Source organism: Bufo bufo, chromosome 1 (assembly GCF_905171765.1).
Source record: "Bufo bufo chromosome 1, aBufBuf1.1, whole genome shotgun sequence".
NCBI classification, from domain to species: Eukaryota; Metazoa; Chordata; class Amphibia; order Anura; family Bufonidae; genus Bufo; species Bufo bufo.
In genome coordinates, this window is record NC_053389.1 from 429,546,680 (window position 1) to 429,563,995 (window position 17,316).

A 17,316-nucleotide genomic window follows, 5' to 3' on the forward strand; every position below is an offset into this window, starting at 1 on the left:
GACTCTAATCCATCACCAGGGAATGGAAGGCCGGGAGAGGAGACCCCGTGGGATCCGCTCCTGGCAGCACCTGAAAAAAGAGGGGGTTCACACTGTCCTTAATTGCCTCGTCTATAGAGGAATACTGCATGGAGAACTCCTCGGATGGGATAAGCGAGTTGAGGCTGGGAACGGCAGAGGCATGAGGCGCGGACAGGTAGTAGATTAACCGCTTTTTACTTGAAGTTTTTTTAGACACCAGGCCAATGGGGTTAATGCGCCAGGAAGATAATGGTATGGACTCAAGCGGGCCGATGAGGAAACCCTTGTCGACTTCGGATTGGAGCAACTCCTCAACTGCCGCCGGGTCCTCAGAAGCTATAGGCCGACCCAGCTTGTCAACCTGGAGGCGCCCAGTTGGAGACCTGAGGTACCCGGCAGGGACCTATCCTGGATGGGATTGACCAAGTTAGGATACCAGTCCGAGGAATGGAAAATGGACTGGCACCCTGAACAAAACGGGGCCCTGAGACCCGCAAAGTGGCGGCAAAACAGCTCCATATCAATGTTGGCCCAGTTGGTGACAAACTGGAATTGAACCAGGGCAGCAGCCGTCTTAGCCGACCACCGCTCCGGTGGTAGTCATAAAATGACGAGCCACCATACTTGTGCCCCAGGTCGGTGACCAAGTAGAGGTACGCATCTAATTCCTCCCTCCTTCTAGGCTGGGCCGAGTACACAATATTCCTGAACAGGCTAAACGCCAACACAAATTCCGGGATGGTGAGCTTCCTGTTAAGCCTTGCATCCTTGGCCTTCAGGACGAGGGAGACGTCACCACAGTTGATGACCCTGTTCTCAGGGAGATCTTGTGAGGCGATAAGGATGGATGCCAGGTTCACATCCTTCCCAGCCAGGATATCTTTTTTAATACCGTCCGGGATGAAATGGGCCGGGCCACCTGGGGAGTGAAAATACCTAGCGAGGACCCCTGAGGAACAACAGACTCAGCCGGACGGTGGGACGGCCTGGGGGGGGGGGCCGAGATTCCAGCACCGACACCCTGGACTGAGCGTCAGCCACCGCGCAGACCAGGGAGTCAATGGAGGCTTGTAGGTGTGTCAGCGACTTCTGAATGTCCGTGGTCCCTGGCTGGACACCTGACGGACCCGGGGTGGTCATCAATAGTTTGTATAGTTCTGCTTTGCGAGCAGAGGTCGGGTGAGGGATGCCTCTCCTATTAAGTTCAGTGATGAGCCTTGGAATCGTCCAGCTTCTCAGGGACACAGTGCCGGCCTGGCCTGAGACGGACGTTCCAGGGAGTGACATGGTGTCATCCACAACTAAATGGCTAATACCTGTGCTGATGTCTTGGGCCACCTGACCTCGGTCAAATGTCGGGTAAGTGAAACGGTCAAGAATACGTTCCTGGGAGAACAAAACCATAAGAGTCGGAAGGGAGAATAGCTGGGGAGGATGACAGGCCTGGGCGATCCAGGAGACAGAGGTAGGTGCGAGCCTGGGCGATCCAGGAGGCAGAGGCAGGTGCAAGCCTGGGCGATCAAGGAGGCAGAGGTAGGTGCGAGCCTGGGCGATCCAGGAGGCAGAGGCAGGTGCGAGCCTGGGCGATCCAGGAGGCAGAGGCAGGTGCGAGCCTGTGCGATCCAGGAGGCAGAGGCAGGTGCCAGCCTGGGCGATCCAGGAGACAGAGGCAGGTGTGAGCCTGGGCGATCCAGGAGGCAGAGGTAGGTGCGAGCCTGTGCGATCCAGGAGGCAGAGGCAGGTGCGAGCCTGGGCGATCCAGGAGGCAGAGGCAGGTGCGAGCCTGGGCGATCCAGGAGACAGAGGCAGGTGTGAGCCTGGGCGATCCAGGAGACAGAGGCAGGTGTGAGCCTGGGCGATCCAGTTTTATTTATTTTTTTACTTTTTTCTAATTTATTTATATTTTTAATTTATTTATTTTTTACTTTTTTATATATATATATATATATATATATATATTTAATTTTAATTTTTTATTTTTTTTATAAGCCTGGCCGCTTCAGGAGACAGAGGTAGGTATGAGCCCGGGCGAATTAGCGGAAACAGGGAAGCATAGCATACTAATAAATGAACATACACATACCGAACAGTCCTGCTACCACTACGTATCCGTACAGATGACGGCAGGCGAATGGTCAGAGTGCAGTGACCGCGCATGGAGTTTAGGCTGAGGATGTGTGTCTCCCACCCGGGTGAGTCGTACTTGTGGAAACACAGACCAGCGTGCGCCCCATCGTAAGCCTTTGGCATTGTATGACCGGCTCCTAGCAACACAACAAGGCACAGAGGAAGTTTGGGCAGCAATGACATAGTACCAAACCAAGACACCCTCTGTAATTCACAATACGCACGTCCGACTCGATGTTAACACCGATAGAGGTCAATTTCAAAAGGAAAACCGAGCCGAAATATGAGAGACCGTCTCAGCTACATCTAGACGTGTCCTCCAGAACTCATACCGCATGTCACACTACATGGACTCAATATCCTAGCCTACCTCTGCCCGTGTCCTCCTAATCTCCCCATGTCACGCCGCATGGAATCCCTGACATATAATACATCCGCCTGTGTCCCCCAGCCCAAATACTAATTGCCCTAGACTAGATCTACCCGTGTCCTCCAGATCGCATAAATCATGGGGCACATGACATGGGGCACAGTCAACAGTTTAACAGCTTAGTAATGAACCATAACATTAAGCCTTTGGTGGACTAAAGCATTAACCCTTTAGCAGTGGACCAGCGGGTCGCTGCACCGAAAACGCACATAACAATCAGCACCATTACCCTGCCAGACTGTCAGCAGTACACAGACCATCATTCATGGCTGTCTGGCTCATTGAGCTATACCACCGCTACATGTGACCTACAGGTCTTAACAAAACACCTTACATAGACACACATACTAGAGCTACCACAGTGTTTCCCGGCATGCGTTCCACGCTGGAACGCACGCCGACCCTGCAACCGGAAGCAGGGAAAAAACCCTGAGGGCGGATCGATGGGGTCCTGTGGGGGGGGTACCCTGAAGGACGGATCATGCTCGTCTCGAAGCAGCATGGGAGTGGTGGGACACACGGGCCGGGAGCGAGTATCGACGTGCGTTCCACGCTGGAACGCACGCCCACCCCGCGACCGGACGCACCAAAGCCCAGAGGATGGGTCGGGTGAGGCCCTGTGGAGGGGGTGACCTGCAGGCCGGATCTTACCCATCCTGACGCCGCATGAGAGTGGTGAGGCACTCGGATCCGGGAGCAAATATCGACGTGCGTTCCACACTGGAACGCACGCCGACCCCACGAGCCGGAAGCCGGAAGCATGCGACCGCTGCTCGGAGGAGCCCTGTTGAGCGGACGGAACAGCGTGCATTAGTTACCTGTCCTGGGGACGCGAACCAGCGATGTATGGGTGGCGAATGTAGTGGTTGTTTGCAGAGCTCACGACGTGCAAGGGTGTAGCACAAGAGCGAGGCGACTCCTTATCCAGATTATGAACAGAAGCGCCCTGAGGAGCTGAGGGCTGGAGCTTAACAAGGTCAGATGCCCCTCCCACAAATTCAGGCTGACTTTTCAGCCTTCCAACTTGGAAGAAATTAAACAAGAATATAAGAATGACAAGCTGGAAATGAAAAAGCTGCAGCATTGAGTAAATAGGAAGGTGAGTGATATGGAGCAAAAGCACCTTCTCCGATTTCAAAAAATGGACAAACTATTACCAGAGCTCAAAAAGTTGGCCTAGAGGCGTGTTTTATTATTATGTTTGTAATAAATACCTTTTTTCAGTTTGATAATGCGTGCTTTTGTTTTATATAATGTAATGTTAACAGTGTAATTTTATAACTTAGTTGTAAGGCCCCTTTATTCCAGGGTCAAACTCATCTTGATCAGGACAGACAGCAGAACAGACAGCAGTAGGTACATGGTAACACTGTAGTATATGGCCCACACATAACTCAGCAGTGTCAGGACCTACAACAACAAGTATTGGTAATGGTGGAGTATAAGGCCCACACATAAGTCATCAGGGTCAGGACAGACTCCAGCATCAGCAGCAGGTAGATGTTAAGGGTCCAGTAGAAGGCCTACACATAGCTCGGCCTAACTTAGCACGAAGCCAGCAGCAGGTTCGAAGTGTGCAGCAGGAATGTGTTCCCAGGAATGGGCCTCCACCAGATCAGGACAACACCAAAAATAAACAAAGACACCTCTGACAGTATCATGTTGTAAGTGTGCAGCAGGAATGGGCTAACATGAAAAAAAAAATACACTATTTGACTTTCTGAAATTTTTGTTTAAATAAATAATAATTTTTTTAAGCAACAAGAAAAAGAAGTACAAAATTAGCTACACACGACACGTCGTGTTCCTGTCACGCTGGAAAGGATACAAGATACCACAGAAAACCCCAAACAAGTGTCTAGGCCAGAAGCTGGGGATAAAAGGTCACCTCCTTACAAATCCCTACCATCTCTCCTTAAACTACTGTGCCCACGTTCAGACCCTGAAGGTGGGCATAAACGCGCCCCCGTTCCTAAGGCTGGAGATACCCTAAAATCCCTAAGATGGTGACAGGGGAAAAGAGACAGCCTGCTTCCTCAGGACCTGGAGGAGGCAGGCGTCTCCCTAACAGCCTAGACAGAACACCCAAAAGAAAACCAAAATCAACTTATCTTGTCACAGAGCAGAAATGGCAAATCCTTCCTTCCTTCCACAGAGCAAGACTGAAGCTATAACCGGCACGGAACACTGGGAAGAGGCGTGATTTAAACTCCTACAAATGACCCCACCCAGAGCACCTGAAGGGAGGCGGATACAGCTCAACTCCAAAACAAAAACAAAAAACTACACACGTGCTGATAACCTGGCAGACCTCCGCACATAATCTGAGCAGGGCATGATAGTTCCTCCAACTGCTAGAACTTTCAAGATCAGGCACATCGACTCTGTGGCAGATCAATATTTTAAAAAACATTTTAACAATAACAATTAACAACATTTTAATAATAACTGTCCTTTTGGGCTACTTTGTTAGTTTTTCATGGAAATCCACTATTTCCTTCATTATTTGACGGTTCCTCTTATCCATCTTCTGAACCTTCTTCAAAACCTTCCCACAGCAGCTTATGGAGAGCCAATAGCTCCTTTTGATGCTCCTTCTGGAACTTGGCCATTCGTTTATGGCATTTATTGATTACTGTATGTTTAAAATAAAATAAAATATTATTGCAATTTAGTTTAGCAGACAATTACATCAAAATCTAGAAGTTACACATGTTTATGGTCATTATAGTGTTTTTTGGATTAGCAATAGTTCAGATACAGTTTAATGTAATTTTTTTGGGGTAGTTTATATTTTTTAGCTACTTTAGACACTTACGCCACTTGCACATGACCATATGCCCTTCGAGACATATGGTCCATGAGCATACCATATGTCCCGGAGCGGCATACATCGTGCACATGGAAGCGCACAGCAGCAGAGGTTACTATGATACTATCCGCATCGGCCGCCTGTGGAACTATAGTCCTGTGTTCATATGAGTCCCGCGGGTGGCCGATGCGTACAGCATCAATAGTAACCTATGGTTAATATACATTATTGGCATAGTAACCTATGATGCTGCGCACTTCCGTGCGCACATTGTATGCCGCTCTGGGACATATGAATGCTAATGGACCGTATGTCTCAGAGGGCATACGATCGTGTGCAAGGGGTCTTTAGGCTACATGCACACAACCGTTGTGTGTTTTGTATGGCGCGTAAATGGTGTATCTGAAAAACCCGTAAGGCTTCACTGTGCGTTATGCAATTAGCGTAACTGCCCAGACAGCCATTTAAATAGCTGCATATTCTTGGCCGCAAAACGGGCAACAATTGGACAGGAAATACTTTTTCTAGGCACCACATAATTGAGCTACGGATGGGGACAGCACACGGATTTGAGACCGCATCTTTTTTGGCACCATGAAATTGAATGGGTCCATATCCAAGCTGTAAAAACTGCGGCTCGGATGCGGACCTAAACAACAGTCATGCGCCTAATGAAATGGTGAATTTCTGTTTCTGTATAGTAAGGTAGTTTATGTTGACCCCCTCATTGTAGGCACATATAAACAATTACCAACCGGCCAATTTACTAGTAAGCCTCAGAGGGAAGTTACTATTATGTAACAACAAACCCCTGGGCCCCAGGCGTAGTCGCTTGCTAACCGGGGTGCAAAGGCTGCTCAGGTAAACAGGCAGCCATGTTAACTAAGGTCGGCTATAGTTTAGATTTCTTACACATGTGCATTTTAGCTCCAGAGTTGAAGGGGGGTGGGGAGATCATGTGATGCAAGTGAACATCTTATGTATACAGAATTATTTTGATGTGTGCACATATTTACCCTCCTGGTGGGGGGTGTAGACCACCTCTCCCTCCTCCTCTTCTTCTTGACTTGGGTGGTTAGATTCTGGTGAATGAGAAGGTGTAGACCACCTCTCCCTCCTCCGCCTCGACTTCCACCATTGCGCATACATCGGGGGGGGGGGGGGACGGCAGACATCAGGGGGGGAACTGCAGACATCAGGGGGGAACTGCAGACATCAGGGGGGAAACTGCAGACATCAGGGGGGGAACTGCAGACATCAGGGGGTGAAGTGGCCAAGACATTTGCAGAGGGTCCGGCTTGCTCTCCCTCCGACTGCTCCTCCGACTCTTCGTCCATCGACACCTGCACCATGTTCAGAACAGGCTTTTTTGGTTTTCGTTGTTTTGTCGATGGAACGGGAAGCCCTGTAAATAATCACACAATGTTAAGAATTTAGACCAAAAACCCAGAATTTATAACAAAGTAATAGATCAAGAAATTCCGAGATGTATTGATCTGCTTGGGATTATGATTATCCACATTGTGTATTTTCCTCAATTCAGGGTTTTATAATATTCAAAAACAAGTGTTATAGATGGGTAGAACTAGTCGAAGTTACAAGGTACGATGAGGTAACAGGGGATTTGTTAGGAGGATGTGATATAGGGTATTGTGGCTGGGTTATTGACAGTTAGGGGAACTAAACAACAGTTCTGCAATTAGATACGGGGTTATTGGATGGTGTTATGTTGGGTAAGTTACTTTTGGTGGCTGCCAGCGTTATACTGTCTGCCAAGCCACATATTCATGATCTGCAGCCTGCCCGCCCTCCCTCCCTGTTGACTTAGTTGTCACAGTCACTTATTAGGAGGGGGGTTAAACTCGCTTGCCGATAGGTGGTGACTGGTGAGCGGACTTGATTGTTAAATTCTACTGTACATTAAGTAATTGCACTGAAAAATGTATCCCTTTAGGTAACAAGTATAAACGGCTAAAATTAAACCCCCCCCCCATGGCTTACAGCTACTGTAAAAAGAGCAATAAAAGACAAAAAGAGGGCATTTAAAAAATACAAATCTGAGGGGTCAGTTGTAGCGTTTGAAGATTGTAAAAGGGCTTAATAAAATCTGCAAAAAGGAGATAAAATTAGCAAAGATACAAAACGAACAGCAGGTAGCAAAAGAAAGCAAAACACTGTTTTTTAAATATATAAATGCTAAAAAAAAACTGGGTCTGAGCAGGTAGGGACCCTAAATAATGGTAAAGGGGGGTAGTCACTGAAGATAAGGAAAAGGCAGAGTTGTTAGCATAGCATTCATCTGTAGGGCGATTGTAGGGTCAGGTTTTTATCCATTCCCTGTACTCATTTGACCCCATACAAGTTCTGGTTTATGCCTGATGGACATCCTACCTACACACTGGATGTGGTAGGAACTATTGGTTATTTATTTATTTATTTCCACTGATTGGGTGTCGCTGTGTATCCTGTATACATCGCTCATAACTCTGGTTATCATAGGGGTTGAGTACATCTATGAAGTTAACTATTTTAAGTTATTGTGTTCTGAGTTCGTCTTATCATTATTTATTTATTATAGCAGTCACCCCGTGGCTTTTGATTTAGGTTTTACCATTGCCCTCACAGTCGCCTGATATGAACATCATTGAAAATCTGTGGATATACCTTAAAAGAACAGTGCATGCAAGATGGCACAGAAATATCACAGAACTGGAACACTTTTGCAAGAAAGAATGGCTGAAAATCCCTCAAACTAAAATTAAAAGACTTTTGGCTGGCTATAAAACGTGTTTGCAAGTTGTGATACTTGCCAAAGGGGTGCTACTAGGTACCAACCACACATGATGTCCAAAGTTTTGCGATGGGCCCTTTTCCTTTTTTTGTCATTTTGAAACTGTGAAAGATGAAAATGAAAAATTGCTCTTGCTTAAAATACAAAGGGAATGTGTAATCTTTAACTTTATGCCCTTTGTTCATCATTTCATCTTTAACGTGGTACATTGTTCACAGTAACAGTAATTTTGACCAGAGGTGCTTATATTTTTGCATGTCACTATAAATAAATAAATATATCTAAAGTATATACATACAGTACTGGGCAAACATTTTAGGCAGGTGTGGGAAAAATGCTACAAAGAAATAACAGGGGGCTTTAATCAAATTGGTGTAAAGTAGAACTGACTTAGTTGCCCATAGCAACCAATCAGAATCCACCTTTCATTTTTCACAGCTCATTTGGAAAGTGAAAGGTGCTATCTGATTGGTTGCTATGGGCAACTAAGCCAGCTCTACTTTATACCAGTTTGATAAATCTCCCCTAATGTTTTAAAAGATAGAAGTATTATTAATTTGTTTTTATCAATTAACAAAATGCAACGTGAATTAAATATATACAGTAGATAAATTCAATGTTTGGTGTGAACACCATTTACTAGGGATGAGCGAATTGCCTTCGGATGAAACATCCGACGTCGATTCGCATAAAACTTTGTTCTAATACTGTACGGAGCAGGAGCTCCATACAGTATTAGAATGTATTGGCTCCGATGAGCCAAAGTTATTACTTCGCAAAGTCTTGCGAGACTTCACATAATAACTTCATCAATCAATTTCTACTGTAAAAAACTATTTCCTGAACTCGGGTTCAGTTCCAAGTGATACCTGAAGTTATTATGCGAAGTCTTGCGAGACTTTGCGAAGTAATAACTTCGGCTCATCAGAGCCAATACATTTTAATACTGTACGGAGTTTCTGCTCCGTACGGTATTAGAACGAAGTTTTATGCGAATTGACTTCGGATGTTTCATCCGTAGTCGATTCGCTCCTCCATACCATTTACCTTCAAAACAGCATAATTTCTGCTACGTAGACTTGCACACAGTATTTGTAGGAACTCAGGGAGTGTAACAGAAAGTGTATATGGATCACTTAAGCAAATGGCCGGTGTGGCTTTGGGCTAGTTCTAAGGGGCATCATTCTGTTAGTTCTCTGATTTACACCCTTTAAACCCTACAGTATACAGGGGATCCATCAGGCTGCTACCTCTTGGAATAGTCCTGTAGGGATCAGAGACACCGGTACACATGGTCAGGAAGCAGGCAGCCTTCAGAGCAGGCAGAGTTTGGGTGTATCCACAAAACAATCTGAGGTCAGGGGCAGGTAGCATAGGGTTGATATGGTAAATAGGCAGGAGTCAGGGTAAGCAGCAGAGAGTCGGTAAACAGGTAAAGTACATGGGCAGACAAACAGAAAAGGACAACTTAACTAGTAAACTATGAATCTAGGAAACTAAAGCTCAGACACCCTCCCCTAGTTGAAGGTGCCCTAAATACCCCAAGGAGGACAGACATTGGCTGGCAGAGATTGGGGTAATTGAGTACTGACTTTTTAAGAGTACTGGCTTTTTAAGCAGAGAAGAGCTAGCAGGGACTTGCCACCATGATAATGAGTGATGTAGTGTCCATGCCTGACCCGTATAAAAGGGCGGTGGCAGGCACGGTGCTGTGCAATGAAAGGGAGGTTGTTCCAAACATCTTGCAGAACTAACCACAACTTCTGTGGATATTAACTTCCTTAAATCCTTCTGTTTCTTCAAGTAATCCCAGACAGACACATTTATGCTAAACCCAGAGCTCTGTGGAGCTATATGATCACTTCCAGGACTCATTGTTCTTCTTCACACTAGTGAAAATAGTTCTTAATGAGCTGGGCTGTATGTTTAGGGTTGTTGTCCTTTTGTAGAATAGAGATACATTTAAGCTGCTAACTAGAGATGGGAAACTAGAAATTGAGAATACTAGCAGACTCATCTGGTGTGTGCTGGAATCAAGTCCGTGGTTGAGCCCTGTTTGGTGGTGAATGAACGTGGATCTTCGCCGCGAAAAATCTAACCAGCTGCGGAGGATATCGCAGATGAGCTTTTTTTGGTGGAGTGCCGTGTAAGTACAATCTGTGCACTGCAGGGCAAAACAACCATACGGATTTACACTATTGTAATTTTTATTAGTTGCAGGATATCCACAAATAGGACATTTGCAGCCCTCAGTTTTTTTCTCTAAAAGGAGAAGGTGAAAGAAAAAAACTGTTTGTATACTGTCTTTTTATGACACGCGCGGTCCGAACCCCTATATATAATTGACTTAAATGTTTTTTAGAAGAAAAAAAAAGTTCAGTTGCTCAGCGCTTGCAGGGGTGTTTCAGCAAAAGGAGCTGCCTGCCCACTGATCTAGGCTGTCTGTCAGCCTCTCAGCCAATCTGGGCAAGTTCTTCCCTCACTTCATCCAAGTGTCATGTGATCCTCAATCTTCTTCCTCCCTTATGGTTTTCCCCGACAACATCTAGAATAAAATGGAGCTGGGTACCATTTTTAAGTGATTTGTCTGAAATAAATCACAAAACTTTCCAATTCGCTTGGTGGACAATTTTTTGGGGAATTTGTAACAAATTCAATTAGTTTAGAATTTATTTGCTCATCTCTTCTACTAACACTTCTATTTTTGAAACCATTCTTATTTAGCAGTATTTTTCCACACCTGCCTAAAACTTTTGCACAGTACTGTATATAAACTATGTATAAATAAATATATAATTTTTTTTGTTTTGTTTTTTGTTTTTTTCACTCCTTAACATTGAAATTGCAGCACAAGGAAAGCCATAAGGTTATGCAAATCGTGGAAGTAGTAGGTGTTGCTAATATCTGCAGTTGGTCCAATCTGCAGAATGTGGGAGAGGCATAAAAGCCATATTAAAAGCAGTTTTCTAACCGTAATCTGAAAGCTCAAAAATCTGAAAAAGTTGCAGAATGAGTGTATGATGCCTCCTGTCTGTTGACATGCCATTTGCTATTTGTTGCAAACTGAAAAGGACAGAATCCTAGAACTGAGAGACCTTGGTTTATCACTCTGGCGGGTTGCTATGCACTTAGGCTGAGATGTCAGCACTGTTCAACCATCGGATGACAGACAAGAGGTGCACAGAGGTAACCCTCTGTACAGATGGATTGTATAATTAGAAGAATGGTGCATAGCGATCCAATCTGTACTGAAAGTGAAATTAAACATCACTTCCCAAGCCTATAGCAGAAAACAGTGTCTACACAAACCATAATAAGGTGTTTACCTGAGATTAGACCACAAGCCAGATATCCAGCTACAGGTGTTCCATATACTTCACGCCACCACTCTCAAAAGCTATCATGGTGCATAGCTAGATGACAATAGAGGCTGGAATGGAGGTCTATCCTCTTCAATGATGAGTCCTGCTTTTGTCTCCAATGCAATAATAGTTGGAGATTGGTCTGGAGACCATGTGGGCAATGCCATAAAAATGCCTTCACAGGGGAATGTCACACAACTATACTCCGGGTATTAAGGGGTGGCATAATGTAAGATTTCCATACCCTTCTAGCCTTCATTTCAGGTACACTAACAACTCAGCATTATATTGATTTGGTCATGGAACCAGTAGTACAGCCATTTCACCAAAGTGTCACAGGAGCCGTTTTTTTTAAGAGAACAACGCCCGACCGCATGTTACTGGTACTACTGTAAGCAGCCTGTGTGACCTAAGTGTGCTACCATGACCTTCAGCATCTCCAGGCTTGTCTCCTATCGAGCACATCTGGGACTTCATTGGTTGGCAATTGCAAAGGGAGCAACCAGCAGCGAATCTTGATGATTTGCATGCTTCAGTGCATTCAGTGTGACAGCGCATTGCTCAGACAACTATTAATAACCGCATTGATGACATGCCATGGTAAGTGCATGTACTGTATTTCTGCACATGGTGCTCATACTCGATACTGAATAAATCAAGATGTTTTGTATATTTTGTTTCCATTTTTAAATAATTTGCATATCATTAACATGTCTATTGATCCTGTGATTTCTATAATTCCATGACTTTTCCTTCTTGGTGTTGCAGTTTCAATGTTGAGTAGTGTATATTATTTATTAAAGAGAAAAGCTAGATTTTGTGTTTATTATCTTTTTTAACAATTACATTTTTACCTTTATTTAACCTTCCACTAGGGAACTAGAATTGATCATATCATACACTGAAATACTTCTGTATTGCAGTGTATTATGCCCTGAGGCATTGGAGTTGGAGTCAATTTTAAAGTGCAGACATCCACTATACATTGCGGATCACTTGAAGGGGTTAAAAACCATGCAGCACACCAATTTCCAGCCTGATCCTGGGTTTGCCTTCTTTGGTTTTTTCAGGGAATATGAAATATGCACAAGAAGAAATCAAAAGGATGAAACCAAGGGTTAGTCTGGAATTTGCCTATGATTTAGTTTGTTATCCAGATTCCTGCGCTTGGGGCTACTCATTACAACTGCATTTGATCTACTGGTAATCTGACCGTGGCTAGTTTCTTAATTAAGCCCTTGTCTTCTGTTTTGGCACTATCTGACTCACCTGTTTCTGACCTTGCTTGTCTATTACTCTGTATATCCCAATTATGGATGAGCGAATCAACTTCGGATGAAACATTCGGGAAACGAGTTCAGGATTTATTTTTTACAGTAGAAATCAATTTATGAAGTTATTACGCAATCAATTTAGGAAGTAATAACTTTGGCTCATTGGAGCCAATACATTCTAATATTGTACAGAGCGCTAGCTCCGTACAGTATTGAAACTAAGTTTTATGCAAATCGACTTTGGATGTTCCATCCAAAGTCAATTTGCTCACCCTTAATCTCAATCATTCTGGAAAGTCTGTGCAGTGGTCAGGTTTGGGGTGGCCCCAACACTACACTGAGTCCCCTGAACACTGTTGAGGTGTCACCACGTGTTGCTGCTCTTTGGAAGGGATGGTAAGGCGTGGTGCACTCCAATGGGAAATAAGTCCAGAGAGTCAGGTTCTGCAGTAACCAGGGTGCTTCTTTACTGGAGGAATTCAGATGCAAAACAATACAGGCGAGCATGCTCGGCCGAGTACCGTTTCGGCTCGAACATCGCTATGCTCAGCACTTATTGGTACTCGGCCAAATACCACGTGTGCTCGTCGCATTGCTCGTAATTCCCTTCAGTGTAATGCCATAGCCATGTTAGCTATTAGCCTTACTTTGATTGGCTGGCCGGAACACGTGATACCAGTTTATATAGGAGTCGATGTCCCGCGCTCGGATCATTCAGCATCAGGGAGAGCAGACAGTAGGCAGGGACAGATAGTATTTTGCTGTAAATTCACAGATTTAACTCCAAAAAAACTATTGAAAGACCAAACAGTCCTCTTAAGGACTACAGTGTGTGTTTGACAGCAGTGCAGCACCATTTTTTTTTTACCAGGGGTTAAATTCAGCAGTATCAGGGACAGGCGTATTCAGGAACGGACAGATAGTGCAGGGCTGGAAAATCGCTTTTTTAAGTACCCAAAAGCTTTTGAAAGACAGAAAGATTTGATATTAGTTAGAAATACAGAATGCCATCAGATAGCAGTGTGTTTAGCAGAGATTATAAAAAGGGGCTTATTCACTAGAGTGGACAAACCTGATTGTGCATGCAATTAGGGGTGACATGGTGTCATGACACCTTTAAATGCATGTGCAAGTAATGATGCTTATATTTCTTACCTGGTAACAGATGCCTTTGCGATCTGGGTATTTGCTGGTAACAGATGCCTCGTGCGATCTGGACTTGAAGAAATACCTTCTTCTTGATTGGAGAATGGTTCAACTGTTCGCACGTGAGTACCTATAAAAGAAAGGATCGGACAGTTATTATTCAGTTGGTGAGCAGCAAGAGAAAAAACCGGACCTGTAAGAAGAAGTCTCCAGCATGGAAGAATTACTCAAGCAGTTAATTTCCAAAGTAGCATCTTCAGGAGGTGAAGAGTGGCTAAGAAAATGCTTACAAGAAGATGCAGCAGGATCGAACGTACATCCGGATAGGTCCTCTTCTGATTCGGTCAGCGCTGCCTTTTCCCTTAGGAGCGCAGAGCCGACAACGTTTGACGTCATTCCTATGCGACCTCAGAAAGAAGAAGAAGCTCTGCCTCATCCAGTTCCAGCTAAAAGACCCAGGAAAGAAAAGACAAGATATTCACCTTCAAATCAATCGCCAAAACGCAGGATTAAAGTATCAGCTGCGCAACAAGGCTCGAGAGCATCCGACAGACATCGCAAGCGTTTTCAACAGTCTCATCAGCCAACTGTTAAGTCCACTGCCAGATCATCAACGGTCAAGCCGGCGATAGCGACACTAGATTCATCAACTGGTGAGATGAATTACACACAAACACTTAATAGTGACTGTTTTTTACAGGGCACTATACAAGAACAGGGGAATAGCCATATATCAGATGTTATGTTTGATAGGAAAAAGATACAGTTGTTTAAAGACTTTATTTCTTTTCTATCAAAAAACGAATCACATACTAATGCAGAAACGGTATGGTCTATACAAGAAAATGATTCGGTAGTTGAAATGCCTAATTCTTTATCAAACATGGATAACTTTACAAAGGCCGAGGATAGGTTAGGACCTCAGTTAATTACCTATTTAGATAACTGTGCAGGTATTAAAGAAACTTCTTTAAAAGATACTATGCCTTGCCAAATGTCTCCTCTGGGCTTCCATCTATCCCAACAAATCAAAGAAAAAATATGGAGAAGAGAATACGTGGATTCATTCTCTTTACTCCCTTCATCAAAAGATGTAAAAAACGATAAGAAGGAAGAAGATAGGAAACGCAATATACAGAAATCCTTTTTAAATTGGGTACAAGCATTCTGTATTTACGCAGCAGTGTTAGGGGAAAAACAGCCTTTACATTGCTGCGATTTATTTTATTATTTGGATAGTATATTGGAGGCTTTCAGAAATTTTGGAGGCACTGCATGGATTAATTACGACGAATCCTATAGACAAAAATTAGCAGTATATCCTAATTTAGGTTGGGGGACGAAAGACGTGGGCTTATGGCTCAATTTAATGTTACCACAAAGGAATTTTCTTTTTCGTAACCAACAAAATAAAAAAGGATTGTGTTTCGCGTTTAACGAATCCGTATGTCGATGGCAAAGTAATTGCAAATATAAACACGAATGCAGCTTCTGTTCAGGAAATCATTCTGCATCCAAGTGTTTTAAAAAACATGGATTGCCGGGTAGTACCAAATAGAGCAGGTGACTCCTTTAATTCTGCCAAAGCTATTACATTATTTAAAACATTACCCAGACAAACAGAAGGCCCATCTTCTAATTAATGGTTTTTCTAAAGGATTTTATGTACCAACTTTTTTAGGTCCAGGTTGTACTGTAGTAAAAAATGCTAAATCCCTCAATTTAAATAAATTCATTGTTCAAGAAAAAATCGATAAAGAAATTTCAGATAATAGAATTGCTGGTCCTTTTTCTTTTCTCCCTTTTCATAATTTTAGAATTTCTCCACTTGTTCTGGTCCCGAAAAAAGAAAATAATTCTTATCGTCTGATTCACAATCTGTCTTTCCCCAAAGATGGATCTCTGAATGACACGATTAATAAGGAATGGTCTACAGTGCATTATGCATCCTTTGATATGGCTTTAGCTCTGTTACGTAAGGCAGGCAGAAATGCTCAGCTGGCTAAAACAGATATTAAGTCAGCATTTAGACTATTACCTATCAATCCAGATGGTTACAATTCCCTAGGTTTCCATTTTGATGGAAAATGTTATTTTGATAAAGCTCTCGCAATGGGGTTCTCTCTTTCCTGTAATTATTTTGAAGCCTTTTCTACCTTCTTACTATGGATGGTAGAAAAGCATTATAACTCTGGATATACAATTCATTATCTGGATGATTTTTTATTCATAGGCAAGGAAGGAACCGAAGAATGCATTAATCTGCTGAATACTTTCTGGGGAATTGCAGAATATTTTAATATTCCTTTAGCTAAGGAAAAAACTGTATTTCCAACTACTTTTTATTGATTCAGAAAAAATGGAATTTTAAATTCCAGAGGATAATTTATTCGCCACAAGGGTTCAGCTCATTAATATGATATCAGCTAAGAAAACTTCACTCAAGCGATTGCAATCAGTATTAGGTTCTTTGAATTTTATTTCCACAGTTATTCCTATGGGCAGAATTTTTTCTAAAAGACTATACGCTGCCACGGCTGGAGTTAAAAACCCATACGATCACATACGATTATCCTATCAATTGAAAGAGGATATTCGCATGTGGATAAGTTTTCTTGAAAATTCTAACGGTCGAACGGTTTGGCAAGAGGAATTCATGGACTCGGATTCTCTCCATTTATTTACTGACGCAGCTATGTCAGTAGGTTATGGAGCCTGTTATGGTACACATTGGTCTGCCAGTAGTTGGCCAATAGAATGGCAGGAAAAACCATTCATTAAAAATAGAAATTTTTTAGAGCTTGTCCCAGTTTGGATTGCTTTATCTATTTGGAGTGAACATTTTAAAAACAGACAAATATTATTATTTTCGGATAACAAAGGTGTAGTATTTGCCATCTGCACATTCTACTTTTGTTATCGGTTTACTTAGATTAATCGTTTTAACGTGTCTTCAAAATAATATATGGCTTAAAGCTAGATACATTGAAGGTAGGAATAATACTATAGCCGACGCTTTGTTCCGACAGAACATGACACTATTCAGGGACCTCAATCCAGATGCGGACAAAGAAGGAATAGCGTGTCCAACCCATCTATGGGACTTGATGGCGAATTTATAAGCAGGCTCCTACAAAATTCGGTAGCAAACACTACATGGGCTGCATATTCAGTTGCATGGGCTAATTAGCGGCAATTTTGCTCGGTCAATAGTTTGGAGGAAACTGATAATGATTATATGCACTTGTTATTATTTATTCAAAAATTATTTAAGGAAAAAAAAAAGGGGATTATATTCAAAAAATGATTTACGGCATTTCGTTCTTTCAAAAAGCTCTTAATATTCCTCCTTT